Source organism: Camelus ferus, chromosome 5 (genome assembly GCF_009834535.1).
Source record: "Camelus ferus isolate YT-003-E chromosome 5, BCGSAC_Cfer_1.0, whole genome shotgun sequence".
Classification (NCBI taxonomy): Eukaryota; Metazoa; Chordata; class Mammalia; order Artiodactyla; family Camelidae; genus Camelus; species Camelus ferus.
This window is the reverse complement of record NC_045700.1, coordinates 5078535-5098747: the sequence shown is the minus strand read 5'-3', so window position 1 is coordinate 5098747 and position 20213 is coordinate 5078535. Positions and strand designations below refer to the sequence as shown.

Here is a 20213-nt window from a genome sequence, read left to right as displayed (position 1 = left end):
CGCTCCTTTGGAATAGTTCTGTTGCTATTTTGTTTGTTTAAGATCATGCTCCCTGCATGTGTCTCTAGTAACTCCCAGCACATCTCTCATTTTAAGTTGCCTTCTGGCAACTAGATATTTAGGATCTTAGAAAGCATTCTTTTTTTTTTTTTTTTTTTTTTTTAAAGAAAAAGTGTTGATACTTTGTTGTAACCCGTGTGGTTGGTGGCCCTTCCGGAGAGAGAAGGAGGCGGGTCTATAGGGAATTCCGTAATTGAACCTGTTTAAATCAAATCAGAAAAGTACGGATTACTTTTAGAAAGCCTGTTAAGAATGTTTTGAAGTAATTTCTACACAGATGACCATAAGTTGACTGGGAACTTTGGAAGACTGTAGAGTATTAACAAAAAGCCAATGTTGATAGGAATACCTCTTGGGAGCGCTGAGTTGACTTTAAAGCACACTGTGGATATCTAGTGCACGCAGTATTTTTTGCCTGTGAACGTGATGCAGTGGTTGAACTTTTTAATTCAAAGAAAACTTTTAGAGACTCTTAGTTAAAAAGAAACACGTTAATTGTTCCCCTATGGCATTTTTGTTTTCCTAATCTTAACTGCATTTGACACCCACCTTTTATTACCGTAAAATGCTTTCGTACTTTTAATTGGTTTCCTTGCCTAGAAGTAACATGCTGTGTCCATTTGCGTTTGTGCTGAGGCTTGAAATTCCGTAATTAGCGTGTTTTGAAATTTGTGGAAAGCTCTTATCTTTCTGTATTTAGGGGAAGAATTTTGGAAGAAAGTTGGCTTTACAGCACAGTGCTTTAGGAAAAAATAAATCCTTATCTCTGAGGTTGATGGCTTAACTTGCGTTCTTTGGCTGGTGAAAAATATTAAAAAGAGATTTTGCCGTCAGTTTTATCCTGACCTAAGGCTTTAATTACACTTTTAAGGAGCCACTTAAGGTGCTTATTCAGAGCTCTCTTCGCTAGGTAACAAGTCCGTATACTTCTTACATTACTTTGGGAAAAATGTTATTTGATTATTGCTGAAGTTTAAACTGTTTCATGTTTCAGAATAGAAAGTCAGGTAAAGTTTTATAACAAATATATTGGAGATATTAGTGAAAGTTTCTCACTTAAGAAAGTATGTAATCCTTTTGAGGTTGCTCACCAAGACAATAGGACTTTTAGATAAATTGGTATTAATTGGTTAGAGCCTGCAGATTAGAAATCTTCATTATCGAAGTGTATTTAATTAAATGTCATAAACTTACCAGTTGTTTAAGCATTCTAGATTTGTTGTTTAAGATTCCTGATTGTTCTACTTTTCTGCCAGACATTATTCCAGGATTTTATTTGTGTTGAAACTTTTACTTTTAAGAGATGTTAATTCTCTTTTTCTATTGAAACAGTGAAAGTTTCTCCGAGACTCTTAAGTAGATACATCATTGGAAAATCTTAGGCATGTTACTCTCATCCTTTCTGACTCTAGAACATTTTAGTGTTTTCTGGTAGAGTGGCTGACTTAATGTTTGTTTGTACCTTATATTCGTAATTTGAGTGCTTATAAATTCCCAGAGCTGGGTTGTATTGGAAAGCACATGGGTTTTAGCAGTAGACAGATCTAGCTTTGAATGTCAGGCTCACCAGTAACTAGCTTTTTCGCATTTGGTCCATTATACTTTCTGAACTTCAGTTTCCTTATATATAAAAATGTTAATTATAATGTTTATCTCAAAGGTGAAAGAAAGTGTCTAGTACATCGTATGCGTTTAGTAAATTTTGGCATTTTACTTTCTGTGACTTGAAGTCATTTTTTTTTTATTGAGGTGCAGTTGACATGTAACATCTTACTAGTTTCAGGTGTACAACATAATGATTTGATATTAGTATATATTATGAGATGATCACCACAATAAGTCCATCACCATACATAGTTAACAAATTTCTTTTTCTTGTGGTGAGAACTTTTAAGATCTACTCACTTAGAAACTTTTAAATATGCAATATAGTGTTACTAATTGTGATCACCATGCTGTATGTTACATCTACATGACTTATTTATTTTAGAATTGGACAGTTTATACCTTTTGACCCCTTCATTTTGCCCATTCCTACCTTTCCCATTTTCACTTTTTAAAAATTAATTCAGGTATCTTTGTTGAAAACTTACTGATAATCTTGTTCTTCTGGTAACTACTCCTTTCCCTGTGTTACTAAATAATTTTGTGTATATCTCTACTTAATGTATTTTGATTAGAGTAGTATCTTCTCACTACTTTGTTAGCTCTTTGAAGGCAGGTGCTGTATTGCCTTGATTTTTGTATTCATAAAACCCAGGCATCATAAAACTGAGGGATGAATGAATTTTCTACAAAATTCTCCTCATGACTCTACTGGGATCCATATTTCACACAGTGCTGGTTTATTTCTGCTACTTGGCACGCTTTTATGACCTCTTTGCCTGTCTCCCACTTTTCAGACTACGCTTGTCCTGTCCAGTCCTCAAAATCCAGCTAAGCCCCATCCCATTAATGAGATCTTTGGTGACTTTTTGTTTATTTACAGCTTTGTGACTGCTTTCTGTTACTTTGTGTCCTGTAGTGCCTGGTACTATGCCTTCTGGGTTTCAAGCTGGATCCTTGGGTGGATTGACAGCTGCGCAGTTGTGCGTTAAGGCTGAGTTTGTTATAGGCACTTGATCTGTTTACTGTCTCAGTAAGATGCTTTTAAGGAGCAATTTCCCCTTTTTCATATGTGGGATATTCTGGTAACCTTTTTCTATCTTTATATGTTATGAGAAAATGCAAACATCCAGAAAAGTCGAAAGAGGGACACAGTGAACACCTGTAAGCTTTCATTTAGGTTTATCTGTTACTAACATTTAACTATTTTACTTAAGCTCTCAGTATACCTCTCCCCTCAAGAACCAACTGAAATTAAATGCAGATATCATATGATTGTCCTCTAAATACTTCAGGATGAATCTCTTTAAAATAATGTCATTTTCCTGCACTTTATATCTTTGTTTTGCAAATTAGCTTCCAGCTAAGACCATATAAGAAACACAGTATCATTATTATGCCTAAGACAGCATTAAGTCTCTGGCATGGACTTTTTAAAGAATAGTCCAATTTGGGATTTTCTGACTGAATGCTTAAAATGTCATTTAACTTGTTTCTCTATTTTTAAAACTTCCTGTAAATTGGAAGTTAGATATGGAGAGGTTTGATTAAATTTGGATCAAATATTTTTGGCAAAAATACTGCATAGGTGATGGATGATAGGTAATTTGCGTTGCATTACAGTAGGAAGGACAGAATGTCTGGTTCTCCTGTTTCTAGTGATGACCAAGCCATCAGTAATGTGTTGGGGCTTGCCAGATGTTAGTTTGCCCCAGTGTTTCCAGTGCTGAGTTTACTGGGTTAGTGTGGTGTCCACCAGATTTCTTCGTTGAAAAGGTACATTTTCCCCTGACACCTAATGGTTGATGATTATTGGACCTAGTTGTTGTTTGGTTGGGGATTACAAAAATTGAATGAATGAATTTTCTAAATTCTCATAGTTCTATTATTTGTTTACATTATTAGCTGCTTTCTGTGAAGAAAAGCTTCCCCCTCCTTCATGTTTTCAACTTTAAATTTTTGAAATAAATATAAACATACAGAAGAAATGGAATAATAGTACAGGGAACTCTCTTGCACTCTTCCATCCCTGTTCACTAGTTACCATTTTGTCACATTGGCCCTCTCTCTCTGTCTATTCTTTTCTCCCTACCCTACAGATTTTTTTCTGAACCATCTGGAGTCATTTACAGACACCATGCACCTTTCCACTAGGAACACCATTCTCTTAAATACCCACAATATTAACAAGTTCTATACATTTAACACTAATATGATTTATCTAATATGCAGATTTCATATTCAGATTTCTCCAGTTGTCCCAGTAACATCCCTTGTAGAGTTTTTTGCCCCTGAAGTTTAGAATCCAGTCTAGAATTGAACATTGTATTTAATTGTATCTCTTTGGTCTTTAATCAGGACCAGTTCTATGGCCTTTTTTTCTTTAATGACTGACATTGTTTTGAAAGAGTATAGGTTTTTCTGTTTTCTCTTAGTTTTTGGAACATTACTATTTTTTTTTAAAATATGTTAGTCAATTGTAGTTATTGTTTTTTGATGCTTAAGTTGTCCCAGATTTGGCCAGTGTGAGCCCCTCTTTGAGCTGGCTCTCATGTCCTTTTTGACTGAGGCTAATTAATCGTTGAGGGCTTTCTTGGTGTTTGGAAAAACAAAATAACCCAGGTCCTTCTCATATTTTTGTTTCTTGTTTTTCGTATTTTCCTATTTCTCCAAAAAGCCCCACTTTCTTCTGATAGAAAGTGATATTTATAAATTAAGATTTGGGTGCAAGGTGTTACATGCACTGTTACTAAGGTTTCTCAGCTTCTAGGCTCCTTTCAGTGAGCAGAACTAGGAAACGTGTTTTCAAAAATCATCAGTTTATACTGGTATTTTAAATGACAAATCAAAGTTAACATTAGTGGAGTTTGCGACAAAGAAAGTAGACTCAATTTACAATGCCAGTATTATTACTAACAATCCTACTAAGTGCAGATGATTTCTTTTCACTCCTTTTTTTCCTTAAAACTTATTGCACTAAAGATGAACAGTTAAGAGAACTGTGTTCAAAAGTCACTTGAGGGGTAAGGGTATAGCTCAAATGGTAGAGCACATGCTTAGCATGCATGAGGTCCTGGGTTCAATCCCCAGTACGTGTAAAAACGTAATTACATCCTGCCCCCGCAATTACCTCCCCCCACCAAAAAAAAACAAAGCAAAAGTTACTTGAGATAACACCTTTTTTTTTTATTTGTTTGCTTTATCAATTTGACTACTTTTGATGATCAGGTTTGACTTTTTGTTCATATTCCAGTGTGCTTTTTTCTTCTTGATTTAAATATGTTTAATATTTACATGGCTTAAAATTTAATACAGTATTGAAAGAGTACTTAAATCTTGCTTCTTTCTCCAAACTCCCCACTCCCATTCTTACTTGTCCAGTGTATGGTATGTGTATGTGTGTGCATTCTCTTCTCTTTCCTACAAAAGTGGCACGCTTAAAAAAAAACAACAACTTGTAAACCTTGGTTTTCTTAATTGTAAAGATAATTATCATCTTAACCATTTTTAAGTGTACAGTTCAATAGTGTTAAGTATAATATTCACGTTGTGCCAGAGATCTGAGAACTTTTTTTGTCTTGCAAAACTTTAACTCTCATCCACTGAACAGCTCCTCCCCATTTTCCCCCTTGCCCCAACCCCTGGCAGTAACTCTTCTACTTTATATTTCTAAGAGTTTGACTAGTTTAGATATCTCATATGATTGGAATTATACAGTATTTGTCTTTTTGTGACTGGCTTATTTCACTGAGCATAATGTCCTCAACATTCATCCATGTTGTGGCATGTGACAGGATTTCCTTTTTTTTTCTTAACAGCTGAATGTTAGTCCATTTTTTGTACCACATTTTGTTTATTCATTCACCTGTGGATGGATATTTGGGTTGCTTTCATGTGTTGGCTTTTGTGAATAGTGCTGTTATGAACATAGGTGTGCAAATATCTCTTTGGGACCCTTTTAATACATACTCAGAGGAGGGATTGCTGGGTCATGTGGTAGTTTTATTTTTAATTTTTTGAGGAACCTCCATCTTGTTTTCCACAGTGGTTTGCACCATTCCACAATCCTATTAACAGTGCAGAAGGGTTCCAATTTCTCCACATCCTCACCAACTCTTACTCCCTATATTTTGATAGTAGCCATTCTAATGGATGTGAGGTGATATCTCATGGTTTCATTTTGCATTTCTCCAATAATAAATGATGTTGAGCATCTTTTTCATATGCTTGTTGGTTATTTGTATATCCTTTTTGGAGAAATGTCTCTTTAAGCTCTTTGCCCAAATTTTAATTGGGTTATTTGATTTTTTTGTTGTTGAGTTGTCGGAGATCTTCATGTGTCCTAAATATTAACCCCCTATCAGATTTGCAGACATTTTCTCCCATTCTGTAGGTTGCCATTTCACTCTGTTGATTGTGTCCTTTGCTGCACCAAAATTTTTAAGATTGATATAGTCCCATTTGTGTGTGCGAGCCTTGTTTTTTCCTACAAACATATTCAAAAAATCATTCCGTATCAATCCAGAGCTTCCCTCCCTGCACAACTCCCCCCCAACCCCCAAGAGATTTATAATAAGAAACATGTATTTGGTCTGTCTAGTTTCTGGCGTAGAGCTCCTGAAACCGTTCGAATGTCCTTAGTGATTATAGTGAGAAATGTGTCTTGATATTCATAACAAACCCCATTTAATCACATTTGAGTTTGTGTTAGTGAGGTGACTTTTGGAAAGCACCTAAGGATGAATGCTGATTGTCAGGGAAACCATATGTGGTTAGAGGGTTGGAACTTTCAGCCCAACCGCTTGGCTTCTAGGAGAGGAGAGGGACTGGAGGTTGAATCTATTGCCAGTGATTAGTCAATAATGCCCAGGTAATGAAGCCTCCATAGAAAAGAAAGGACAAGGTTCGGAGGGCGTCTGGGTTGGTGAACACGTGGAGTCGTGGACTTTGAGAACATCAGCACTCTGAGTCCCTCCATGTCTTGCCTTGTGCATCTCTTCCACTGGGCCTGTGCTCAGCTTATCTTCTCTCTTAACTGGGCAGTCTAGTCAGTAAAACGTTTGGGTTGTTTTCACTTTTTGGTTCTTGTGAATAATGCTGCTATGAACATTCCTGTACAAGTTTTTGTGTGCACATAATGCTTTTAGTTCTCTTGGGGGTATACCTAGAAGTGGAATTGCTGGGTATTATGCTAATTCTATGTTTAGGATTTAGGGTAATTCCAAACTCTTTTCTCTGCAGTATTTTACATACTCACTAGCAGTATTTGAGGGTTCCAGTTTCTCCACATACTCACCAAACTTGTTATTTTTCCCTTTTTTTGGTTAAAATAGCCCTAGTGGATGTGAAGTACTCTCTCATTGTGATTTTTTTTTAAACTTTTTTTTGGGGGGGGGTAATTAGGTCTATTTATTTATTATTAGTTGTTGTTTTTTAAATAGAGGTACTGAGGATTGAACCCAGGACCTTGTGCATATTAAACATGCACTCTACAATTTGAGCTATATACATTTGCTGTATTTAATGCTTCTATACTTTTTGGACCCCATGGGAATCTGATGAAAGTTGTATACTTCTTTCCAGAAAAAAATGTAAATATCCATATTAGAATTCTATAAACAATTGATTATCCCAACCAGAAGTGTGGATTATTGTCCATGGGTATAAATATGAATATAAGTTTGATTGTATGGTTAGAAAACTATAGTGAGTTTGACTTTGTGGTTAGAAATCAATAATCTTTAGTTTTAGCTCTAATAAAAGTAGTTTTACTTAACAGTACTGAGCCTTTATAAAGAGAAGATTCATCAAAAATAATGAAGGAGGGAGGATGATATAGTTCAAGTGGTAGGGCACATGCTTAGTATACACAAGGCCCTGGGTTCAATTCCCAGTACCTCCTCTAAAAATAAAAAGTAAACCTCTTCCCCACCAAAGAAAGTATAAAATAAAATAATTTAAAAAAATTTTTTAACTTAAAAAAAAAATAATGAAGGACACGTGTTTCAGTGGTGAATTTTTTTAAACTTCACTTTTAGGTATTTGGTTAACTCTGTTTATCATATCCTTAATAACCACTGTTACTTTTGAAACTCAGACTGACTTGTTCAGAGGGAAATACCAGAGTAAGACGGTATGTTTTGTAGGGTAATTAAAGACACCACAAATACCAAAGACTGAGGAACTAATTAGGCTTTTAGGCCAGTGTGGGTAATAGAACCAGAAACTGTGAAGCGGCATTCAAAGCCTGTCACACATAGCTTGTCATTTTATCTTACTATTGATAAATTGGAACTATTCACAGCCATCTCTTTGGTTTGTTCCTTTGGTAATGATTGTCTTTGTGTATTCTGTTAAATGCTTTAACCTTCAATTTAGTTGTTAAGCCAAGTTTTAAAATGAGCTAAGAGAAACTGGAACATTGTTTGCTGCTCCCCATATAATCCTGAAGTTTTAGAATTATTTTACTTTTAGAGATCATCCCATCTAGACCCTTAAGGAACAGGATCGAGGAGACTAAATTTGTTCATCGTTACACAGTTAGTGGAAGAATCCAAGTCCCCTGAATACAAGTTTAATGTTCTTTTCTCCACCTTTACAAAAAACAAAACAAAAAGCAAACTCCAAACATCTCAGTATAAGTTGGAAGAGTTTTTTGGTTCATTGTCTTTGAGAGAGAGCTAAAATTTTAAGTTACATGGCCAGAAAAGTCTAAAATAGAAGAACCTTCCATCAGGAATACATTCACATTATTTTGTGGTCTTGAAGTTGTCATATCTAGCTTTGTTCAAAATTGATTACCAGCTAGGACTTTGGTGTGTTTGTTTTAGTAACCTAATGATTTTCAGCCTTTAAATCTGCCAGATAATTGTAGAATTTGGCAGAATATTTCTTGATAAATTTTACCCACACGTATCACACCCCTAGTATGTAGACTGTGCCTCTTTCACATGTTTCAGGTACTCAAATTGTAGTTGATATTATTAGGGAGCTTTTCACCCACATTTTCTACCCACAATGCTCATTTCCATCTATGGCTTTTTACACTAATTTTGTGTCCAGCGTAATCATTTCTGGTACTGTGCTGAAACTGCACATAACACTACTTTAGTAGCATTTTTTATAAATTATTTTTCTTTTGCATTTATTCATTCATTCATTTCTTTATATACTATGTACATGTGTTTTAAAAAGTGAAAGGTAGAAGAGAATGTATAGTGATCTCTGTCTCCTTGGTACTGCTGTCCTCCAGTCCTCTTTTATTTGTTCATTAGCCACAGTTAGCAGTCTGTTGTGAATTCTTCCAGAGATATTTTGGGTTGTATATAGCAAACGCATTTACTACAGATGTGTATATGCCCCTCTTTTGGGTTCCTTTTCACGTACACAGTAGTAGTCTATACAGTGTTCTGTACTTTTTTTTCACTTAACAGTGTATCTTGGAGATCCTAAATAGAACTACCTTCTTTATAAGAGTTGCATAATTGTTGTGTGGGTATTTCATGATTTTCTTTAACTAGCCCTCTATTTGGTAGACATGAGTGGTTTCCAGTCTTCTGTTACTAAAAACGGTGCTCCACTGAATAACCTTGTGCATGCGTTTGTGCACGAGTGAGCGTGTATGTAGGAGTAAATTCACAGAAGTGCAGTTGCTTGGTCACAGTATGTACACTATCAGTGTGTGAATATGGTAGTTTTTCTCACACCCAACCACCACTTGTATTATCATAGTTGTTGCTTTCTTGAATGGTGTTGCTTCCCAGAGAGTGATGAGTCATTCCTCAGCATGAGTAACAAGGGGAACGTAAAATCACTAATCTGCCCCTTTTTGATAATTTTCATGTGCTATACATACCTGGGATGATTCATCATTGCCTGTAATAGTGGCTTCTATACTTTTTGGACCCATGGGAGTCTGATGAAAGTTGTATACTTCTTCCCAGAAAAACATAAATATCCATATTAGAATTCTACATGCAACTCTGAGGTAGGGAGGGTCATTGAATTCCTTTTGCCCGTTTATGTATCCATAGACCCCAGTTACAGCTTCTGCTTTATGTGATACATATAAACTCTTTCATATAGGTTAGCATAATGGGCATTTCAGAATCTAGCTTCAGTATATGAACTTTAGGTTTCCAGCATCTTTCTCTGCTGCTCCCTCTCCCCCACCCCACCATTTAAAAAACTGTATATACACTTAAAATGAATACAGTGTTATCATTCAGTTTTATCTCAACCCCCCCCAAAAGCCCTCAGTATTTCTCTTTTACTTCCACTTGCTGTTTCCTCTGTCTAGAATTGCCCCTCCTCCCCTTCTCCACTTGATGTATCCTTTCTTTTAGCATCCTAAGTTATTTCATCTGAAACATTTCTGTTTCACATCTGTGCTCCCCTACCTGTTTTTGTTTCTCCCCATAGCACTCCCTCTCATAGCAAAATATTTAATGTACATGGTAAGAAGATTTAATATTGTCAAGTTGTCAGTTCTTCCCAGCTTGCTATGTAGATTCAACATGATACCAGTCAAAATCCCAGCACTTACTTTGTGGATATTGATAAACGAAGTTCCTTTTATTCAGATAAGTGACATCAATGACTATTAAATGAATGGTTACTGGGGAACAGAATATTCACACAATCCTAAAGTATTTACCGTACGGTATTAAACATTTTAGATATACAGAAAAGTTGAAGAAAGAAGTTAATACCATATACTTGCCTCCTAAATTCAACACTTGTTATAGTTTTGCTGTATTTTCTTGCTAGGGCTGATACATCAAAATACCACAAACTGAGTGACTTAAACAATAGACATTTATTGTCTTAACAGTTCTAGATGTTAGATGTCTGAGATCAAGGTGTCAGCAGGACCATGTTCTCTCTGAAGGTACTAGGGACAGATCTGTTCAGATCTCTCCTAATTTCTGGTAGTTCTGTCACTGTGCCAGCATTAACTCCAACCTTACATTTGTCCGAATTCCCCCTTTTTATAAGGACACCAGTCATGTTGAATTAGTGGCCCACCCTCCTCCAGTATGACTTCATCTTAACTAATGTCATCTGCAAGGACTCTGTTTCCCAATAAGCTGCTGCAGGTTAGGACTTCACCATATGAATTTTGAGGGGATGTAATTCAACCAGTAACATTCTGTCTCTATATGCATACATGCGTACAGACATTTTAACCATTTAGAGTAATTAGAGACGTCATAACACATGATGCTTCAGAATGCAGTTTCAGTGTACAATTCACACAAAGAAAATTAGCCATAATTCCCTAATATTATGTAACACCAGGTCCACATTCAGACATCTCTAATAGCTGTTTTTTTTTTTTCCCCAAACCCGGATCTAAGTAAGGGTCATGTGTTACATTTCCTTGTCTCCTTGATCTTCTTTAACTGGATCAGTCTTCCTGATTTTTTATTTTTCATACATATACTTTTTTTTTTTTTTTCAATTTAGGAAAAGACTTGCTCAAAGAAGTATCTCAGTTGCAGATCAAGCCTCTATGCTCTGCTAGCCTGATTAGGACTAGTTGAAATCACCATTTGCTTTCTCTGTCCAAGAGTCGTAATGCAGAAGGCGTATCTTTTGATGGACAGTTAAGAGATCTGTTATGTGAAATGTCTCTGTTATAGTTGTTCTGGAGAATGGACTTTATCTTTGTATTTCTGAAGCGTTGTCCTCCCACCTCAAAATAGTTATTTTTGTATATGCTACAGGTTCTGTATTTTAAATTAGACTTTTGGAAACAGACCCTTTTAATTTGGTGTGAATTCTTAGTCTATAATACAGAAACACAAAAATTACTGTTGTCCTGTGAGCAATAACTGTTTCCTGGACCTCTCCACTGTATTGTCAGTGTTTTTTCTAATGTACTTTGGAAGTGCAAAGACTGCTGATAAATTGAGAGTAATAAATAAGCATAAATGTACAAAAATAATTGAGAACATTGGTATAGGAATATCCCAGCAAAGGTTGTGAGAGTATTTGGCAAACTTAGACATTTCAGAATATCATTTAAAAAAAAAGAAAAACACCAGTCTTACCTCCTTATAAAAGTAATTCATGTCTGTTGTGGCCAACTTGGAAAAACCCAGGGTGTGAAGAAGACAACAGAATCTTACCATAAGTCCTTGCTCTGTTACTTTGATTGTGTGTTCCTTCTTATTTTTTGGCTTTTGAGCAAAAGTGTACAGTTCTTTTAAAATAATTATAATTATCCCACAGTGTGATTTTTCCACTTAGATCATGTGCAGTTTGTTTGAAATATTTCAGGCATTTTTAATGATTATGTAAGATCTCATGATAGAGATATGCGGAAGTAATTTATTTAGTCATTCCTTTCTGGTTGCCTATTGTGCTTGTGAACTGCACTGAAAGGCTTTTGCAAGACAGAATTTTTTAGTTGCCCACCTGGATCTCTGTTAACTCATAGGGTGGTTTTCTGAAATTTATAGATACGTAAAGTACTTCTGGAAATCATAGCTGTTGTAACATGATTTAAAAATAGCAAAAGTTTTCTTGAATATCAAATATAAAATTTTAAGTCAGAATCATTGTGTGCTTTACAAATTTTAAGTATTGAGTGATGATAATGGTTCTTAATCCTGTTCCTTCATTTTAGAAGTCTAGGAAACAAAGACCCAAGAGGTATCAAAAATTTCTCCAAGGTAGGGGAAGAAGTTACTAGAGCCTTAAATAGAGTCCTAGCTCCCCTAGTTTGTTCTTTGCACTCTAATGATGCACAGTACCCCCGTCCCTCAAGGCTTAAGGGTTCTGTGGAGGAGTTGTGAATAGTATTCCAGTGATACAGCTTTGCTGAATGTCTTTTAAGATGTAACTTAAAGAAGGAATTCTACAGTTGAAGGTGATTTTAAAAAAAGAAAATGAGAATATCCTTGCACTCTCTGTCACACCCTGTCTATTATTTTTCCCTGTGAATGGTAAGGACTGCCACCTCCAGTTGATTCTTGTTACTCATGGTAGTTACTGTGTTCTGTAAAGTTGCCACAAACACTGAACTAGCAAATACTGAACCATTGCTCCTAGGGGAAATTTAGATTACTGGGAGCCTCTCAGACAATATTTAAATCAGCCAACCAAAACATAACCTTATTTTAAGTGTATTTCTGTATAATGTTCCTTATTTAATATATGTTGTTGATCCGTCAATATCTAATTCAAGGTGAACAGCATTAGTTGTTTACAACATTAGTATCTAATCATATTTAATCCATAGTGCACATCACAGCCTTCTTGCTCTTAGGAACACTAGACAGCCCTTCAGCAAAACACTTGGGGTGGGGGGGAATTTTAAGCAGGAAGATCAGCAACAAAAGGCACATGAATGTGGAAAACATGACCATAGATTGTAAGAAGTATGATACCTGAAACAAGTCAGCAGAACAGTGCCTGGTTAGACCTTAGCTGGGATGTTGAGCTCTGGGTGATTTGAATCTTTTGCTGCTTGCTGCTCTGTGCATGTCTGCGAATGACTTTGTTGATTTTGGGGCTACGGATAAATTTAGCTAGTAAGCATGTTTGCTAATGCCTAATATTCGAATAACGGGTATCCACTTGAGTTTGAGATAAGGGAGATGATAACAGTTTTTTCTATTAGGGTACTTTTTTGTTGTTAACTCCAGAGATATAAAAAGTATGCCTTTTAGATTCAAAATCCAAACAATGAAAATGTGTACTGAAATTTTTTCCCCTGAACCTACTCATATAGGAGACAGATGGGAAATAAAGACCTGGGTATAGATTTATCCCAAAAGCAGTATTCAAAACACATAGGGGTGGGAATAAACCTGGCTAATAAAGTTGACAACAGGAAAAGTATTTAACTTATTAATAATCAGGAAAACCAACACAGAAATAACCAAGAAAAAGTGATTTTTTTTTTAAACCGAAAGTATCAAAGATTCTTAGACTTCAGCAATCCCTCTTGCTTATGATGCAAATAAATACAGAAAAAGTTTTATGCACAAGGATGGTCAGTGTGATTTGAATTTTAGTAGGATATATTTTAAAATAATTCAAACATTCAATGGTGGGACATGTTAAGTAAATTATGTTATAGTTAATGGAACATTTAGCAAGTTAAAAACATCTGCAAACAAAGAGTTTTGTAATATGGAGTTGTAAAATACAACTCTCAAGCTGTAATTATTAAGAGGGAAAAAGAGCAGAAGTTTATGTATAACCCAGAATTGCACGTACAGTTAACAGTGGTTCTATAGAGTCGTTGCTCAGTGTCAGTGGGGGATTGGTTCCAAGACCCCTGGGGGAGGTGGGTGTCCCTTGTATAAAATGGTGTAATATTTGTGTATAACTTACGCACATTCTCCCTTATATTTTAAATCATCTCTACATTACTTATAATACCTAATACAATGTAAATAAATACTTTGTGAATAGTTGTAAATGCAGTATACGTTCTGTGTAAATAGTTGTTGGTTGTCATGCGGCAAATTCAAGTTTTTTGAAACTTTCTGGAGTTAAAAAAAATTGTTTCCCATCCACAGTTGGTTGAATCTGTGGATGTAGAAATCATATATATGGAGGACTGAGTGTATTTCCTTCCTCCCTCTTCTCTTTCTCCTCTTTTCCAGATATTTATCATTACCTTGTATTGGTTTCACAGTGGACCAAGGCTTAAAAATATGCAAATTATGAATAGGCAATACAAATTTGGTTCACGGTATGTATAATATGTGATTAGTGTCGATAATAATGTGACACTGAGATGGAACAGGATCTTCAAGTGCCTTCTGATAGTCATTAGAGAGAGACTAAATTATGTACAACGTGCTTTTCCCTTATTTGTTCAATTTTTTTTCTGAACTCTGAAAGATGCAGACTTCTAAAAACTTCAGTGTTCATCATCTGTAGTAATAGACTTTCCTTAAAACCATAATAGTGTTATCACAGAAGAAAATTAGCAGTAATTACCTGATTAATTAATTCTTATTCTATTTATCTGATGTAACTAGGTCAATTCGTTTACCGGATTTACCTAATTGAATAAATTATGTTGTATTACTGTTGTTTAGTACTTAAAAAAATTGATGTATAACTGACATATGACATCTTACTAGTTTTGGGTATACTACATAATGATTTGGTAAATGTGTATGTTGAAAAATCATCACCATAAGTAATTAACATCTGTCACCTTACATAGTCACAATTATTTTTCTTATGATGAGAACTTTTAAGATCTACTCTTTTAGTAACTTTCAAATATTCAATATAGTACTATTAAGTGTAGTCACTATGCTTTACATTACATCCCCATGAGTTATTTTAGAACTGGAAGTTTTTAACTTTTGACCCTCTTCATCCATTTCACCTACTTCTTACCCGCTTCACTGTCAGCCACCAACCTGCTCTCTGCATGAGTTCCTTTGTTTGTTTGTTTGTCTGTATTAGATTCCACATATGAGTGAGATCATCCAGTATTTGTCTTTGGCTGACTTGTTTCATTCAGCATGATGCCCTCAAGGTCCATCCGTGTTTTTCACAAATGGCAAGATTTCATTCTTTTTAGTGAGTGAGAATAATATTGTGAAACATACATACATACACATGTATGCACGTATATATGTGTATATATATTACAAGAGCTAAGGTGTGTAAACAACCTAAGTGTCTATATATGTGTGTACATATACGTGTGTGTGTGTGTGTATATATATATAGAGAGAAAGAGAGACACACTTAGGTTGTTTACATGTCTGGCTATCGTAAACAATGCTGCAGTGAACATGGGGTACTTAAATCTTTTTGAGTTAGTGTTTTTTGTTTTCTTTAGGTAAATATCCAAAAGTTGAATTGTGTGGTAGTTATGGTTTTATTTTTTTGAGAAACCTCCATACCATTGTTCTGTAGCAACTCTCCTTGTACTGATACCATCAATCTCCAGAGGCTTCTAAGTTATTAGTAGCTTGCAGTTTGGGAATAGAAAGTATTACTTAAGCACATGTGAAATGACAACTGTTATTTTGAAAGTTATATTTCCTCTTTTAAGTTAATTTTGGTTAAAAGTATTTCATGTCGACTCTAGATACTAGATTTGTGCCTTATTTATTTAAAATAATATCATGATGAAGCTGATTGTCAGTGCTCCAGAAATATCATATTGGACTGAATTCTTCATTTGGAGGGACTGATCACATACATGGCATGCATGTTGTCTTTCAGTCTTACAGAGCTTCCAGCTAAGAACTGTCTCAGGTTTTTGGTTGAAAACTTAATCCAACATAGAATAAGCAACTGACTATATTTTTGTCATATATTGATTTATTTGTTTCTTATGTTGATTTTTTATTGAAGTTTGGTTGATTTACAATGTTGTGTTAGTTCTGGTGCACAGCATAGTGCCTCAGTTATACATATACTCTTTTCCGTATTCTTTTTCACTGTAGGTTATTACAAGATACTGAGTGCAGTTCCTTGTGCTATACCGTACAGCCTTGTCTTACCCATTTTATATATAGCAGTTTGTATCTGCTAATCCCAAACTCATTTACCCCCTTCCCGTAACTGTAAGTTTGTTTTCTATGTCTGTAAGTCTCTTTCTGTTTTGTAAATAAGTTCATTTGTATCTTTTTTTTTTTTTTTAAGATTCCACATATAAGTGATATCATGTGGTTTTTTTCTTTCTCTGACGTGCTTAGTGTGATAATACCTAGGTCCATCCATGTTGCTGCAGTGGCATTATTTCATTCTTTTGTATGGCAGACTAGTGTTCCATTTTGTGTGTGTGTGTGTGTGTGTGTGTGTGTGTCCCACATCTTCTCTATCCATTCATCTGCTGTTAGACATTTAGGTTGCTTCCATATCTTGGCTGTTGTAAATAGTGCTGCTGTGAACATTGGGGTGCATGAGTCTTTTTGAATTAGAATTTTTATTTTTTCCAGATCTATACTCAGGAGTGGTATTGCTGGATCATACATGGTAGTTTGATTTTTAGTTCTTTTAAGAAACCTCCATACTGTTTTCCATAGTGTCTGCACCAGTTTATATTCCTCCTGACAGTGTATGAGGGCTCCATTCTCACCACACCCTCTGCAGTATTATTTGTAGACTTTTTGATAATTGCCATTCTGTGATACCTAACTGTGGCTTGATTTCCATTTCTCAAGTAATTAGCAGTGTTGAGCATCTTTTCACGTGCCTTTTGGGCATCTCTGTGTCTTCTTTGGGAAAAATGTATAATTAGGTCTTCTGTCCATTTTTTAAACTTTATTTATGTATTTATTTTACAATATATTTTTAAAATTGAGGTATAGTTGATATACAGTATATGTTATAGGTATATAATATAGTGATTCACAATTTTTAAAGGTTATAGTCCGCTTATAGTTATTATAAAATATTTGCTGTGTTCCCCATGTTGTACAATACATCCTTGTAGCTTATTTTATACCTGATAGTTCGTACTTCTTAATTCTGCACCTCCATCTTGCCCCTCCCCCTTCCCTCTCCCCAGTGGTAACCACTAGTTCCTTCTCTACAACTGTGAGTCTGTTTCTTTTCTGTTATATTCTATTGTATTTTTTTATATCCCACATGCAGTGATATCTTACAGTATTTATCTTTTTGTCTGACTTATTTCACTTAGCATAATGCCTTCCAAGTCCATCCATGCTGTACACCAGAAACTAATGGAACATTTTAAATCAACTGTACTTCAATTAAAAAACAACCCATTTTTTAAAAATACTTTTATTGAAATAAAATCAGTTTACAATGTGTCAATTTTTGGTGTATAGCACAATGCTTCAGTCATATAGGAACATACATATATTCATTTTCATATTCTTTTTCACTGTAAGTAACTATAAGATATTGAATATAGTTCTCTATGCTATACAGTATAAATTTGTTGTTTATCTATTTTATGTATATTATTATCTCCAAATCTCAAACTCCCAATTTATCCCTTTTCATCCCACCCTCTTCCCCTCCTGGTAGCCATAAAAACAACCCATTTAAAATATGCTTCTGCCCACTTTTTGATAGGGTTGTTTGTTTATTTTGATATTGAGTTGTATGAGCTGTTTGTATATTTTGGATATTAACCACTCATTGGTCACATCATTGGCAAATACTGAAAACAAAATCTTGAAATTCCTCTAACCAAAAAAAGCTCCATTATTACTTAGTTGTCAAAATGGTCTACATCTTTAAGAATTACATTCGATAGTCCAGATGTAGGTCTGTACTTAATTAAGTCTAAGAAAGCTGCTAAGGTGAACACACAGAAACATACTACATGCACACTGTTTAGTCAGTAAAGTCCAGGGGTGCCCGCTGATGTTTTTGTTTTCAAGCATAATATAGTGTACTGCTTCATCGTACGCACTACCAAAACAAGGAAGGACTTTTACAAACAGAACGCAGCTGTTGTCAAACTAAGGAGGAAGCAAGGAGTAACAATTTCATTGTTTGCAAGTATTTTCTCCTGTTCCGTAGGTTGTACCTTGGGAGACTGATTTAAGAAAATATTGCTATGATTTATGTCAGAGGATGTTTTGCCTATGTTCTCTTCTAGGAGTTTAGCCTTCCCACTAAATTCAGGAAGAAGACAAGGATGCCCATTCTTAACACTTCAATTTAACATAATATTAGAAGTCCTAGACACAACAGTCAGACAAGAAAAAGAAATAAAAGGGATTCAGATTGGAAGGGAAGAGGTAAAACTGTCACTGTTTGCAGATCTCATGATGCTCTGTATAGAGAACCCTGAAGTCTCCACACAAAATCTGTTAAAACTAATAAATGACTTAAGCAAGGGAGTAGGATACATGACTAATATACAAATATCTGTGGCGTTTCTATACACTAGTAATGAAATACCAGGAAAAGAAAGTTAAAAATAAAACGCCGTTTAACTTTGTGTCAAGAAAAATAAAATACCTATGAATAAACTTAACCAGGGAAGTGAAAGACCTATACTGTGAAACTATAAAATATTAATGAAAGAAATTTGAGAATGATTCAGATAAATGGAAAGATACCCTGTGCTCTTGGGTTGAAAGAATTAATATTGTTAAAAAGTCCATAGTACCCAAGGAGATCTGCAGATTTAGTGTAATCCCTATCAAAATACCTGGAATAGTTTTCCACACATCTAGAACAAAAAAATCCTAAAGTTTATATGGGACCACAAAAGATCTAGAATTACCAAAGCAATTCTGAGAAAAAAAAGACAAAGCTGGAGGTGTAATTCCATACTCCTAACTACCATTCATCTATAGTAATAAAAAGAGCATGGTATTTTTTTTTTTTACATCTGAAATACATGTAGTTTACTGTACAGAAATGATACCACAATAAAGTTTTTTTTAAAGCTTATTTTAACAATTTTAAGTGTACAGTTCAGTGGCATTAATTCATTCACACAGTTGTGCAAATGTCACCCCTGTATCTCCCAGAACTTCATTATCGTTAAGTTGAAACTCTGTACCCATTAAACAGTCATCTCATTGGGGCTTTAATCTACAAAAACAGCATAGTATTGGCACAGAAGGACATACATAAAATAGAGAACCCAGAAATAAACCTTCACACCTATGGTCAATTAATCTACTTCATAGGAGGCGAGAAGTATACAATGGAGAAAAGGTAACAAGTGTTGTTGGGAAAGCTGGACAGCTACATGTAAATCAGTGAAATTAGAACACTCCCTCACACCATATACAAAAATAAACTCAAAATTGTTTAAAGAACTAAATGTAAGACAAGACACCTTAAAACTGGAAGAGAACCTAGACTAAATTTCTTACCGTTTTTACACTAAGTCATCTGATTTCCCTTCCCAAGGCCATCACTGGTAATAATTCTGGTGTATCTGTCTTTATAAATGTTAACAACCATATACAAACGTGACTATGCTTATAGCATACAAAATGGTCTGCTTTATTTCTTTAATTATTTTATCACAACTAAGGTAGTTTTATTTTTTCTTTTTTAGATCCCATAGAACTTTATGTTTCCTTCTAATAGAGGTTTCATCAAGTGAAAGTATAACATGATCATTTTCATCAAAATGAACTTGGAAAGTTTAGGAATGGATCAAGTTTTTAGTGTTGGTTATATCTGTTGTTCAGTACTTTGTAATAATACCTAAAATTGCTAATAAATTTTGCAGTTTGTAAAAATTCTTTCTGTTCTGGTTATTTGAATTTAACCTTGTAAGGCAGTGGTGAGTTTTCAAAGTCAGAACTATTTTTATAATACTACTAAGATATTACTAGGCTTTTTTTACTGTGTTGATATTGCACTTATGGTATAAAAGCAGTAATGGATAAAACTTCTGTGTTCTTAGCATTATTCAAGGCAGTGGCATCAGACTGCTAGTAGTCATTATATGTTTACTGTCACCTTATACTCGTAGTTAAAATGAAAAAAAAAAAACAGTATTACTTAAGAATGTCATTGGCAGGCAGTAAAAATAGTTAATTTATTTGAATGTCAACCCTTGAGTGTGTGTTTTTTAAATATAGTGTACTGTGGACAGAATTATGATC

At 34.8% G+C, this 20213-nt stretch overlaps 1 protein-coding gene across 4 annotated transcripts in view; it reads left to right on the top strand.

Annotated features, from left to right (window-relative positions):
• Positions 1 to 20213, top strand: part of WDR33 (WD repeat domain 33) — a 90528-nt gene that overhangs the window by 693 nt on the left and 69622 nt on the right. The window lies entirely within an intron of this gene.